Consider the following 14,885-nt stretch of genomic DNA (forward strand, 5'->3'; position numbering starts at 1 on the left):
TGTGTTGTATGTTTTATATTATGCAAAAGAATTTAGGTAAAAAACATTTAATTCTAATTTTTAACGGGGTATTTTTTTTTAAAATCAGTTTTATCTATAGGGTTGTTTTTCCGAATAGGTTTCCATCTTTCCATCACCTGACTTGAAATCCCTTCCCTATACTCTTGGTTGACCTTGGCTAGAGGTCGCCTATATCCCGTGTGTGCTATATGTATATATGCTATAGTTTGTGTATGCTATATTTTGCTTCCATGTTGGGATATCCTATATTTTTTTTCCCCAAATCTCCCCAGTAATCTTAGGACCTTATAATCGGATCAAGAAAAGGTTTATTTTTATTTATTTAATATATTTTGGAATTTTGGCGAAGTAACGGTGTATTATAATTTAATTAAGAAAAAAAAACCTTAATGTGTTCTGTGTGCAAATATATTGTGTCATTATTCACATATTGAATTTGTAAATTGAAATCCGCTGTACTCGAGTTGGAGTCCATACACGTTTTTATTTGCTTGTATTTCTCCCACCTAGAGTTAGGCCGTCTCAAATTATTCATTGGATTTCTGCCAAAATCTCTAAAAATGGTTGTTCTTCCCCCCCCCCACACACACACACACACAGTGGGGATTTACCGTGCAGTGCGAGAGCTGCACATTTAGAGCGAATAGAATTAGAAGAGAGACTTATTAGATCCTTTGTTTTCGTGTTTGTATGTAAAGTTTCCTATATGGGGTGTTTTCCCCGACTCTTTCATAGCCCATGACGTCATTATCTCGTACTTTTCCCATATAGTTTCTCTGTCCCGATAATTAAGATTTGTGATAGGTTGCGTAATATAATTAAAGTCTATTTAATTATTTAATTTTAATTTTAATGGATAATAAAAAGAAACTGAAGCTTTTTAGGAAAATTTATAAGAAATTAAAAGGGTGGCGGCTACAGCAGATTCCAATCCGGGGTGGGGGTATGGGGGCAAGGGTTCACTTTGTGGTGGTCCCCTTTAAGGGGAGACTATCCATTGCCCCATCTCCCTCCCCTTCTTTTCACCCTTTGCAGCCCCGTCCCTCCCATTCACAAATCTTCCTAGAAGGTCTTTTTTCTAATTAATTTGAAAGGATTACAAAAAAATTGGCCTATTCATTTTTTTATGTTTATGACTTGGTCACATGCCATCATGGTTTTAGTTATGTAATCTGTTATTTTTCCTATTACATTTTTGTTAAAGTTGCCATCTTGATATAAAATTTGGTTTCTTCTGTATTCTTATTTCTTGGATATCTCCATAATAATTGTATCCTGTCTTGTTTCCTAAACTCGCACTGTGCTATCGCATGATATTTTGTGGAGTTCGCACATTTGCACATGAGATATTTTACATGTATGCGTATCATTCTCCTTCGGAGTGCCACTTTACCAGTCAGCCATATGTCGTGTAGATATTTGAATATCAAGCTTTGTATTTTTGGAGAGCCGATGTTGGTCCAGTACCTCCAAGGTCTGTCCCAATTAACCGAGATATTTCCTCCTCTACTTTATTTTTAATTTTAGAGGTTAAGTTTTCCCTTATCCAATTATATGTTTCCTTAGTTTCAATTCCCCAAAGTTCCTCATTTTCCCTATATTTACATAAAAGTTCCTTTATACTTCTAAAGGTCCTTGGTTTTTCTAGTCTTTTTACCAGTTTATTATTTTTGTAGATGTCACTTCATGCTAAAACCAAACCCGTAAATGTATAAAGCTTCCTAAGGGGTTTTGGGTTGGATATTTACTTCTTTTACATTATAAATGAAATACTAGAGAGGAGGCCTAACTCGAATTGGGAGAAACACAAATAATTAAAGAAAGTGCGGACCCTGACTCGAATACAACCTGCCTCATTTTGAAAATAGACTTTAATGTGAGAAACGCCACACCATAGTCACTCACATAAAACAATAGGTTTTATTTTAATTTCAACTGGTAGTATACCGTTCATCTCGCCGGAATTCTAAATTGAAATTAATTCAAAAGCAACTAAATTTATACCAGGACAAACAAATAAATTTGAAAAGTCCATAGAAAAATATATATTAAGACAACAGGGACAAATTTGACATAGTATTGCTGTCCCTATACACAGACTATGTAGCATACACACACCATAGCATTGATACACACAGCATACACGGAACATAGGAAATCCTTGGCAAAGATCACTAAAAATCAAGGATATGAAATCTGAAAATGGGAATAAGACCCATGTTTCAGACTACTACCCTTTAGAAAACACTGGGACTAATTATAAACTAAACGTTTGATCAAAATTCCTTTTTTAAAACTTTAAACAAGCACACACATCTTGGGGTATACAAGAGTACATGAAAACACTTTATTTTTTGTGGTGGGGGGTGCATCTGTCTGGTGCGTTCCCCCCCCCAAAAAAAAAAATAAATAAATAATAATACTTTCGTAACCCATACTAGCGAAAGATTATCATTTGCAGTCACATTGTATGTTCTTTAAAATAATGATTTTTTTTTTATTTGCGAGATATCGTCGTATAGTTAACCTGGATACAATACAATCTTGGTCCGTTTGCACCTTGTAACTTATCATGCGTGAATGGCAGGCGCCTTCAAGCAATCTGGTGATATTTTCGTTTCTTTTGCGATATTTTTTTTTTATTTGACATTAGCGATACACACACAGTAAGGATGCATACGCATGCCGGCATCCGCTACATTTACGGAGTTCGTTGATATATTTTGTTCTCTAAATTTCGCATGATGAAAAAAGAAGGAATACATTATAACAATGCAAGGTTAGTTTCTTTTATTTTATTTTCAATCAAGTGTTTGTTTATTGTACCGTGCCGGGGTGGGGTGGGGGGTGGGGGCACAAATTCAACACAAAATTAGTTCCTTTCTTATCTGCATGGAATAATGGAGCAAATATGATTGACGATATTGACTAGTAATAACAAGCTTTCAATTTACACACACGAAGACAACTTGAAAAATAGAAACAAACAATAAAATTAACTGGTAACTTCGCACTTGTTCAAGGTTTTGTAGTTACAATGGGGGGGGGGGGGATTTTCTTTGCTATTCTTTGGTTAGGCATGACTATTTCGCAGAAATACAAACAAATCTTTTGAGATGAGCATAAAAGACAATTTCTTTTCCTCCATACATTTACGATGCTCTCAAAGGACCCACATATTTAGGTAAAATTATGACCGTTACCAGGCGTTACTGAGTTGAAAAGATGCCGAGTAAACTTACGAATTACGCCACGTACAATGTATAAACAACACTTGGCAACTTTTAATGATAAAAGTTGGTGTTTTTATTTATCTACTTTTTTATTTAGTTATCAGAACTCTTTCAGAATAACAATGTAATTGCCGATTATACAGCTCGCCTCTAAGAAGATTTTCGTAGTTTCCAACTGCCATGCATAAAATAAGTTTATGCCAAAGTGATCGTGACCTGCATAATGTTGGCCATTGTCACAGGGCATAACATTCATAAAACCATAAAGAGCATTCCTTTTTGTTCTATCAAAGCAGCGGAACCATAATGAGTTGATAAAACACAAGGATATTTGTTGTTGTTTTGCAAACCATTGCTAATAAAATCAGCTTCAGAAACTATTATTATTGTCCGCCCTAGAGGAAAGATTTTACAAGGTGGAAATCACTGACTGTCAGTATCCCTGGAATGACAACCAGTATGACAACTCTAACTAGTTTGTGCATCAGTAAATAATCTTGAGTAGCCACTGCACCTGAAATGCATGCAGTCCATTCATCGAATACCTCCTATTCATTTATTGTATAATACACATTTTACTTACTAAGAATACCCTATCACAGTATAAATGTTTAGTCATAAATCGGGAAAGTTTACAACTGGATATGCATATTTATTTCTATTTTAACCGTACTGTCATAAAAGTACTTCTGTGGAGGCTAGTGTGTATATGTCATGATGAAAGGTTATGTCATCAATAGTTTTCTTTCTTTGCTCTTTACAAAAAATCAAAATAATAAGACTTTCGTTCATCTTTTGTTAGATTTCATATTTTCTTGAGAAATTTTTTTAAAATGTATCTGGAAAGTAAACATAAAAAAATACGATAATTTAAAAAATGAAATTTGGGTCTCCATCTAAAGAATTTATATATTCTTAGTTACTACTCAGTAATTTTTAATTATTCATAAATGATTGTAAGAGAAATTAGTTTTACAATGTAAAAGTGCGAGTTTGCTCCGTTTACAGAAGGGTTTACTTGCTTTTCTCTTTGTATAATTCTCCCAGCTTTAAACTGCAGAGACAGAACATTACATAAGACAACGAATTTCAGTCTTAACCTAAAGCTCGATGCTGGAGAAGAGGTCACTAAATTACCGTTTCCATAGTTACACACTGATCAGATAGAGCAGTCTCCCGCAGGTATCATTCCCTATAGATGAATTAGAGGCCAAGTAAACTGCCTTCATTTCATGAGCTATACTAGTGTAGTATAGATGAAATAAGTTTTAAATTGCAAAAGTTGTCTCTTTTGTAACAAAGTTGTCTCTTTTGTAACAAAGTTGTCTCTTTTGTATAACCAAAGTGCAAATCAATAAAGGAATATAATGACATGTAAAATTACATGAACAACAATGAAGGATCTTTTACGAGAGTCGCAAAAGATTGAAACTATTTAATGAATTTCATAAATTTCATTTTAAATAATCTTAAATGTAAGATTATGTTATGTGTATCACATGACAGAAATGATATTCAATAAAAAGCATAAAAATAGGTTACATAATTGACTTTAAATTACATTCATCATTACACCTTCAATTCATATGTCGTCATGCCGGCATTTGCTGAGTTATTGGGTGTTATTAAACGTATCATATAGTTACGTATGATACTGGAAAATATCATATGGGTATATTAATCTTAAGAGGAGCCACATTGGCTCAGTGGTTAGCGTCTCAGACCTGCGACCGAAAGGATGCAGGTTCAACCCCTGCCATCGGATCAAATCCTCGACCTTATTGGAAAATAATGAGATAACAAGTACATTCTACAAAGACATGGAACCTATTACTTCCACTGAAACGTACGAAATGATCATCTAAATTTGCAAAAAGTGATCAGGAGAAGTGCGATCTGTTGAACTCGCAAGTTTGATATGTTACACGTTTAAAAAATTATGATAAACAGTTACCGCATTTTGAAGTTAGAAATCAAACTTTTATTTCTGCCATCATTATATATAAACAAGAAATTATTGATGTAATAACTAGTCTTGACCTAAACAAAACCGCTGGAACCAATCCAATAAGTAATAAACTTGTACAAGTATAGTTGAAGAAATGTATGTTCCATTGCAAATACTTTTAAATAAATCACTCCCAGCCAGCGTGTTCCTAACATAGTGCAAGCTAGCGTATGACATACCGATGTATAAGAAAGGAGATAAAACACTACCGTCTAAATACAGACTAATTGTTGACTTCGGCTAAATTATATACACTATTCATAAGTCCAACCTTAGAATATACTTCTGGAGTCTGGGATAATTGCTCTATTGAAGATTCGGAAAGATCAGAATAAAGGGGGGAAAATCAGATGGAAGATGCACGGATCGTTCCAGATCTATACCCATTAATTCTTCTCGATAGTCTCTTTATGCGGAAACTCTTTGGTTTGCACAACGAAGGAAAAGGAAGAGATTATGCATTATGTATTCGATTATAAATACTCAAGTACCTAACTATTTAAGCGAACTTCTTCCACAAAGGAGATAGGAGGCATCTAATTATCGTCTACGTTACTCTCAAAGTATCACACCAATCTCTACCAAACTTTATATTTTCACACGACCTTTTACCATATACGATTCGTCTTTAGAACTCTCTCCCTGATGCTATCCGAAATCCTCCAAATCTTTCTATTTTTAAGAAACGTTTCTCTAATTTAACTAACGGATCATCACACAAGCAGAAAGACATCTTATTGTAGCTGGGTAGTCACGTCACTTTTCAATGATAAATCTAGACTTAACCAAGAAGTGTGTTGAAAGGTAGAGCGAAAGAGCTGGGATCTTTGGCATTAGGTAAGGGGCAATAGACAAAGTGCTCAACTTCTTCATTATCATAAGCACATGCACACGTGAAAGAGTTAACTAAATTCACCATGTAAATGTCGGAATTCAGGAGACTACCTGCTTATCTAAGTTTAGTATGTAGGATATTAAGATGACATTTGTCAGTAGCATAATTTTAGCGTGATGACCCGTTAGTTGAATTAGAAAAACGTTTCTTAAAAACAGAAAGATTTGGAGGATGAGAAACCTATAAATTGATATCAAATGTGTTAACATCGGTGGTTCTTTACAATTGGCATGACTTATTTGATTATATACAAACCATCAAAAAACGGCAAGGGTAGAAGCGAGTGGCAAAGATATGAAGATCGGTAAGTCTCAAGCAATACCGAGACAAAAAAGGCAACTTTCAAGGTAGCATTTTCACACATTTATATTGACACGGGTCGTTTTAGACTAATGAGAAACCAATAAATGGATATCAAATATGTCCAAATCTTTGGGGTTTTTTTACGATTAACATGACATATTTAGCCTTATAGAAAACGATCATGTTGCAAGGATATAGGCGCACGGACAGAGAAATGAAGATGTACTTAAGATACATACACATAACTTTTACTGTTTTATTGCTTAAGTATATGCTTCATATCATTAGTATCAGCATCGAGATATGTGATACCATCGCAAAACATCAATGGTAGAGGCACGTAACAAGAATATAAGATTGGTAATAGTAAAGTCGCAAAGGATAATGGGTAAAATATATTAACTTTTCTAGGTTGCATTTTCACACATTTCTGTAGGCATATATCAATTTAGACTGATGAGAAACCTATCAAATAATACCAGATTTGTCAAAATCTTTGTGTGCTTACGATTGGTATGACTTATTCGACTCTAAGATAAACGTTCGTGTTGTAAAGATCTAGGAGCACTAACATTCAAATGATTATCATCGAATTATATGGTACCATCTCAAAGCGGCAAGGGTAGAGGCACGTAGGTAGAATATGATGATCCATTGATGATCCGTAATATCGCAAGCGACACCGAGTAAAAAATATCAACTTTTTTACTTGCATTTTCACACATTTATATATTTCACAGATCAATTTAGATTGATGAGAAACTTATCAATTGATATCAAATTCTTCTAAATCGCGTTTTTAAAAAAATTACTAATGTTGTAACTTATTTGCTTATATGGACAACGCACATTGAGAAAGACATTGAGCTGACATACAGACACATAAAGATGTACTTTATAAGATGCATACACATATTATATACTGTTGTATAGCTTTCCCTATATGCTTCAAATCTATACTATTAACATTGAAGTAGGTGGTACCGTGGCAAACGGCAATGGTTGATGGACGTATCAAGGATATGAAGATGGTTAAAGTCGCAACCGATACCGAGCCAAAAATATAAACTTTTTTAATTTGCATTTTCGCACATTTATGTTGGCACAAATCGATTTAGACTGATGAGAAAATATCAACTGATATCAGATTTGTCTAAATCCGGGTTTATTTACTATTGTTATGACTTATTCACCTATATGGAAAACGATCGTATAGGAAGAGAGGGCGAAAGGACAGACAAATGAAGACGTACTTAATAAGATACATGCACATATTATTTACTGTTGTACAGCTGTAATTACATGCTTCAAATATATAGTATTAGCAACGAAATATGTGGTACGATCGCAAAACGGCAATGGTAGATTCACGTACCAAGGATATGAAGATCGGTAATGTCGCATCCAATATTCAGTAAAAAGAACAAAACGATTGATTTTGCATTTTCACACATGTCTATTGGCAGATCGACTTAGTCTCATGAGAAACCTATCAATTGATATCAAACTTGTCAACATCGCTGGTTGTTTGCGATTGGTATTACTTATTCACCTATATGGAAAATATTTGGTTAGGAAGGCACTAAACGCAAGGACGTACAAATCAAGACGTACTTCATAAGATGCATACACACATATTATTTACCGTTGTGCAGCTTTTATTATGTGTTTCAGATTTATAGAATTAGCATCGTAAAAATGTGATACGATCGCAAAACGGGAATGGCAGATGGACGTAGCAAGGAATCGATGATCGGTAACGTTGCAAGCGATACTGAGTGAAAAATATTAACTTTTCTATTTTGCATTTTCACCCATTTATATTGGCACAGATCTATTTAGACTCAAGAAAAACTTGTCAACTGATATCAAACGTATTAAAATCGTTCTTTGTTTGCGATTGGTATGACTTATTCGCCCATATGGAAAACGTTCGTATAGGTCAGATGTAGGCACACGGAAAGGCAGATAAAGACGTGCTTAATAAGATACATACACATATTTTATAATTATGTACAGCTTTAATTCTATGCTTCAGATCTATAGTATTAGCATGGAAGTATGTGCGACCATCGCAGAACGGGAACGCTGTATGAACGTAGCAAGGATATGAAGATCAGTAAAGTCGAACCCAATATTCAGTAAAAAGTACACTTTTTTTGTATTTTGCATGTTAACACATGTCTATTGGCACAGATAGAGTTAGACTGATGAGAAACCTATATAATAATATGAAATTTGTCAAAATTGGTGTTTGTTTACTATTGGTATAACTTATTCGTTTATATCGAAACCGTTCGTATAGGAAGGCATTGGGCGCACGAACATATATATGAAGACTTACTTAATAAGATACATACACATATTATTTACTGTTATACAGCTTTAATTATATGCTTCAAATCTATAGTATTAGCATCCAATTATGTGCTACCATCCTAAACGGCAAGGATGGAAGCATCAAGGATACGAAGATCGGTAAAGTCGCAAGCGACAATGAGTCACAAATAGCAACTTTTTATTATTCATTTTCGCCATATTTTTTTATTGTGTGTGTGTGTGTGTGTGTGTGGCATAGATCGATTTAAACTGATGAGAAACCTATAAATTGATATCAAATATGTCGAAATCGGTGGTCGTTTACGATTGGTACAACTTATTTACCTATGTGGAACATGTTCGTGTAGGAAGGCATTTGGCGCACGGTAAGACAAATGAAGACGTACTTAATAAAATATATTAACATGTTATGCTGTTGTTTAGCTTTAATTTTATGCTTGAAATCAGTAGTGTCAGCATCGAAGTATGTTGTAAACTCCCCCTCCCCTTAGTACGCTACTGCAAGCACACTTTGTCAAATTCTAACAGGCACTAACTTTCTTGAAAATTATAATTATCAAAAAAATTCTGGATTCGTATATTATAACCTTATAATGCGCCTTCATTTTCCCTCAGGTAGGTCTCCAGGTCGAGTTGTCAAGAACAACAGGAACCAATATCGTACATTGTTTGTTAAGCGATCGCTCCGGTGGTGCAGTGTCTCTACAGAGCGTCCGCCTTGGATGCGAGAGGTCGCGGATTTAAACCCCGGCCGAATCATACTAAAGACTTGTAAAAATGGCACTAGCAGCTGCCTCTTTTGGCGCCCATCATTAAGAGGTTAGTGTTCGGATTGGTCGGACAGGTGTCAGGATAATGGGATTGGGTGGGACAAAATGCTGTATGTTTGTGGCATGATGCCACATTGCTACACATCATTATAAACTGTCACAATGCAGACATGGTAGCGATATGATTGCATTTTTTTAAAGCTACGTAAAAAATTACACACACACACTTTACTAGGGTATTTGCTATTTAAAGAGATGGAATCTTGTTCATATTTCAACCGCTTTTTATTAATGATCATAGCTGTGACCAACACATACGATAATAATAATCCCGATGATGATGATGATGGTTGCTGTTCGTGATTTGTTTTATTACTACTGCTCCATGGTTTTATTATATATCGAACTTGAAAACAGAAGCACTACCAGCAATAAAGTAACTTTGAAAACAAATCGCACTTAGTCGATATAAATAATATTGACATCAAAATGAACGTCAAATGCTCTTGTGCAAATGTATCGAAATGAACTATCACAAGCCGGGTTTTTATTTTATTTTTATAATTTTTTTTTTTTTTTTTTTTTTTAATTTACATTTCTAAACCGAAATAAGTAGTACTTCAAGGCTCTGTCTATGGTATAAATATGTTCATGTACACTTTTCCATTGTAACTTTAAGTGTATAGACTGCAAATACGATGAAGCACAAATCGAGGACGTCGAGTGGTAACATTGGAACAATATTACTACTTCGGTCCAGAAGGATAGCGACCTATATATATATTCCTGCCCACTACCATGTAGGATGTATCAAACTGTATATTACTCAAGCGCTCTTTGTCGAGCGTGCTGGTGTGTGTGTAAATATAATAACTTTAACTGAAATATATACAATTAAATTATATTTAAAAGTGATGCGGCACCTGGGAGTAAAGCAAAAATGGAAGAAACAAACTTCCGGATCGCTACTATCAACAGCAAGGGGATATACAAAGCGAAAGCAGACAAAATAGCCAAAGAAACAAACTTTGAGATAATAATGATACAAGAAACACACTATGGAATTAAGCCAGAATTCAAAATTTTAGTAGAAGACAAACTTAACGCAATAAAGATATGCAACAATTTTACAAACAATGATATTAGAGTGGGTTGCAACAATAATATTTTTTAATAAAACAGGCAGTAAGCTAGTAAAGGTTTGAGGTGGGGGAATTTTTTTAAGGGACGGTTGCTACATGTTAAAATGTTGAATTGCCATATTATAAATGTGTACATGCCAGCTAATAAAAATAAGAAACTAATTTTAAAGAAAACTTACATACCTACCTACAACAATATTCGATGGAAAATCTAATCATAGGGGAAGATTTCAACTGGGTAGGGGACGAAATTGACAGAACGGCTGACCTAACAAGTAACAAAATATACCGAACTGAAATGGTAAATTTATTAAATAAACACAATTTACATGACATTCATAGAAAACTGAACATTTTAAGAAGAGAATTTACCTTTAACTATAAATAAAACCAGTCTAGCAGGTTTTATAAATTTTACGGGAATTTTTATGATCCATTAATATATATTAATGCTGCAATAACCAACCAAAAACTATCAGACCATTTCATGTTCACTATTGACCTAAAAATGAAAAAAAAAATAATAGAAAAATATGGGCCAAATAATAAAATAAAAAAAGAAATTGAAACCTTCAAAAATGAAGAAAATATTAATATAATAATTGATTGGGATGTTTTTGAAAAACATAATGAAAAGAATATATATTCAGTACTCAAATAGAGGGCGGAAAAACAGAAAAAGACAAACACGAACTCAAATTTGAACTAAGCAAAACAACAAACGACGATGGAGAAAAAAAACGATTGACAGACAAAATTATAATCGTTGAAGAAGACGAAAATCAGGGGGGAATAATAAGGGCGGGAAAATTTATAGAGATCTACAACAAGGCAAAAAACTTATATAAACGAGAAGAATTTAGGAAAGGGGGTGATACAATTTTAAACAAAATCAAAATAAACAATGTAACCCATACTGTAAAAGAAGATATCCTAAATAATATTTCCCAATATTATAAAGAACTATACACCACACAGAACATATACTTCAGCACAATCGACAGCTACTTAAAAAATGTCGACTGTGAGATGACATCAACAGAACATAGAGACCAATGTGATGACGTCATCTCAGATCAAGAAATCACAAAAAGTATATCTACACTCACAACAATCGCCAGGGAACGATGGACTCACCGTGGAATTCTATCAAAAGTTCCACGGTGAACTGACCCCGATCTTAAACGCTTTGTATAACAATATATTTTTAAGTAAAAATAAAATGACTAAATCTATGAGGGAGGGAGTTATCACACTTATATACAAAGGGAAAGGGGATAGAGACGAGATTAAAAACTGGAGGCCTATATCACTTTTAAACACGGACTATAAGATTTTAAGTAGGATTTTAACAAATAGAGTAACGGGTAGGATAAACAAAATAATTATTGTAAATCAAACTTGTGGGGGAGGGATATACAAAACAAAATTTTAAACATTAAAACTATAATTAACTACATAAATGAAACATGTATGATGAGTGTTATGGTACTCTTCGACCAGGAGAAAGCTTTCGACCGATTTGAACAAAACTATATAAAGAATGTTTTTAAAAAATTTGGTTTCAGACCCAGTTTCTGAAATGGACCAAAATCCTACAAACTGGGATAATTTCATGTGTACAATTAAACGGGAAATGCACGAAATAATTTGAAATAAAACGATCAGTGAGACAAGGATGTCCACTATCAATGCTACAATACGTAATGGCAATAGAAATCCTAAGTCACACGATAAGAAACAACCCAGAAATACAAGCAGGGGCGTATTAACCATTAGGCAGACTAAGCACTTGCTTAGGGCACCAGGGCCAAAGGAGGCACCACAAAGTTGAGAAAAGGGTGAAAAGAAAAAAAAGCGAATGAAGATTTGTAAAAACAAATTGATAAAACTAGTGCTAATTGATCATAATGTTCTGTTTCTTGATCATGGTACACCCTAGGGTTATCTTCCCAGGTGTACGTTGAAAGGAGGGGGTCACCAAGATTTGTCAGTGCTTAGGGCACCAGTGAGCCTTAATCCGCCCCTGAATGCAAGGCATACAAATACCAAACCTAAAAAAGAATAAAAAATGCTCTAACATGCATATGATTGCACCAACTTTATAAGAGAGGGGAAATGCTATATGCATCTAGTAGAAGAATTTGAAAAATTTGGTAAAGCGTCGGGTTCCAAAATAAACCACAACAAGCACGAAATCTTAAAAATAGTTAACTGGAGGGGCAACCACCCTGGATTGCCCCCCCCCCCAACACACACACACACACCTACTGAGAGACACGGTAAAGGCTCTAAGGGTTTACTTTGGTAAAAAAGAAAAGAAGCTGTAGAAAACTATGAACATATTATCAACAAAATAAGAGAAAATATGAAAATCTGGCCATGGCGCCATTACGTATCATGGAGCGGGCCCAACTGGCCAAGACTTATTTATACTCAAATATTAACTACATAATTAAATCCATATATACGGATAATACTATTTTAAACAAAACAGACAAGGAAATAATAGATTATATATGGAATCATAAAATGCATTATGTAAAAAAAGAGACATTATATAGGGCCAAAAGTAAAGGGGGCTTGGGGTTGCCGAGCCCCCTACTACTATAATTAACTAACATAATCAATAGATTAAAAAATTGCAATCAGACCCGGCTACAGCGTGGGAAGCACTGTACATCTACTGGTTCGGCTTCACCTTGAGAAACCGACCAGAGATATACAAAAATAACAAATTAATATAAAAAATTGAAGTGCCACGCAAATTTAAATATATAAGAGAACTAATTTTAAAATATAGAGACAAAACAGATTTATGGAAAATAGAAATAAGTAAAAGTGACGCTTGGATTAGAGAGGAGGTAACCAAAAATATAAAATGTAGATTAGAGCAGGACAACTGGGGGGTAAATTGGACAAACACTTGGAAAAATTGGTGAAAATAAGATCTGTCAAACACAAAGTATAATTTTTTAAATACCTGCACAACACCTGGCTAACAGACGAAGAAGCAATCAAACGTCGTATGCTCAGGATAATGCCGAAATGCCCTTTATGTAAAACAGCGAACTTCACCAAACTACGTACGATTGCCCAATGTAAAAAAACTAAACATAATAGGATAAAGTTAATAATGGAAATTTGCAAAAAAAATATAAGTATAACAAAAATAACATTTTATTCATAGATGTAGACTACGAAAACAAAATCGTTCTAAAAATGTATAGACTATATAGTAACTACGATGATATCCTGTGAACAGGTGATAAAGATTTTTAAATAGGATACGCCGTAAAAATAAGAATATTAACCACAATACGAACTCAGTACGTCTTACGACGAACAGATACTTACCGTCAGGCTGATATAACGCAATTTATGTTGGAATTGGGGGAGAGAGGAATAGGTATGACAGACCGAAGGGTCGCGTAGCGCAATTGCGAGCTGATGCCATACCCATACCCCCTCCTCGCACCCCACAACAGCCATATTTTAAAGAAAATTTCAAATTATATTTCAAATATTTCAAAGAAACCCATATAACTTTTTTTTAAAAGAGAAAAGGGAAGAAAGGAAGAAAGAAAACAATAAAAGAATTTTGAAATTTATTTTTGTTTTTCTTTCTATGAAAAAAAAATTCTAAAGACATATATAGTAAGGGATACAGGGAAAATATAAGGGGGAAGTAAATAGCGATGACATCATGGGGCTAAGTCACATGGCGCTAAGCGAAGTGGACAGGCCCATCAAAAGTCTTTGAAAACACGCCATGTAGAACATAAACAGACAAAACAGAGACACAAATACATACTGTATAACACTTAGTTTAAAACCCTACTAACTTCTATATCTTAAAATCCATACAGCTCCCGCACTGCATGGTTGACCACTGCACAATAATGTGGTCTCATACATACGTTTGGATCTTTCAATAAAGCATAATCAGATAAACTAAATGAAGGAAGCCTAATGCGACCCAGGAGAAACACATAAAGAATAAAGAAGCGTGAACCTTGGATCGAGAGTAACCTACCTATCAACATCTTTAAAACCTATTATGAGGAACGATCATATTATCACTCGAATAATAAAATGAGAAATTATTTTTTTTTTTAAACAAAATCTAAATAGTACACCATTCCATCGTCAAAATTAGAAAACCATAAAACA

The sequence above is a fragment of the Sinohyriopsis cumingii genome, chromosome 8, assembly GCF_028554795.1.
Source record: "Sinohyriopsis cumingii isolate HCF-2022 chromosome 8, ASM2855479v2, whole genome shotgun sequence".
Taxonomy (NCBI): Eukaryota; Metazoa; Mollusca; class Bivalvia; order Unionida; family Unionidae; genus Sinohyriopsis; species Sinohyriopsis cumingii.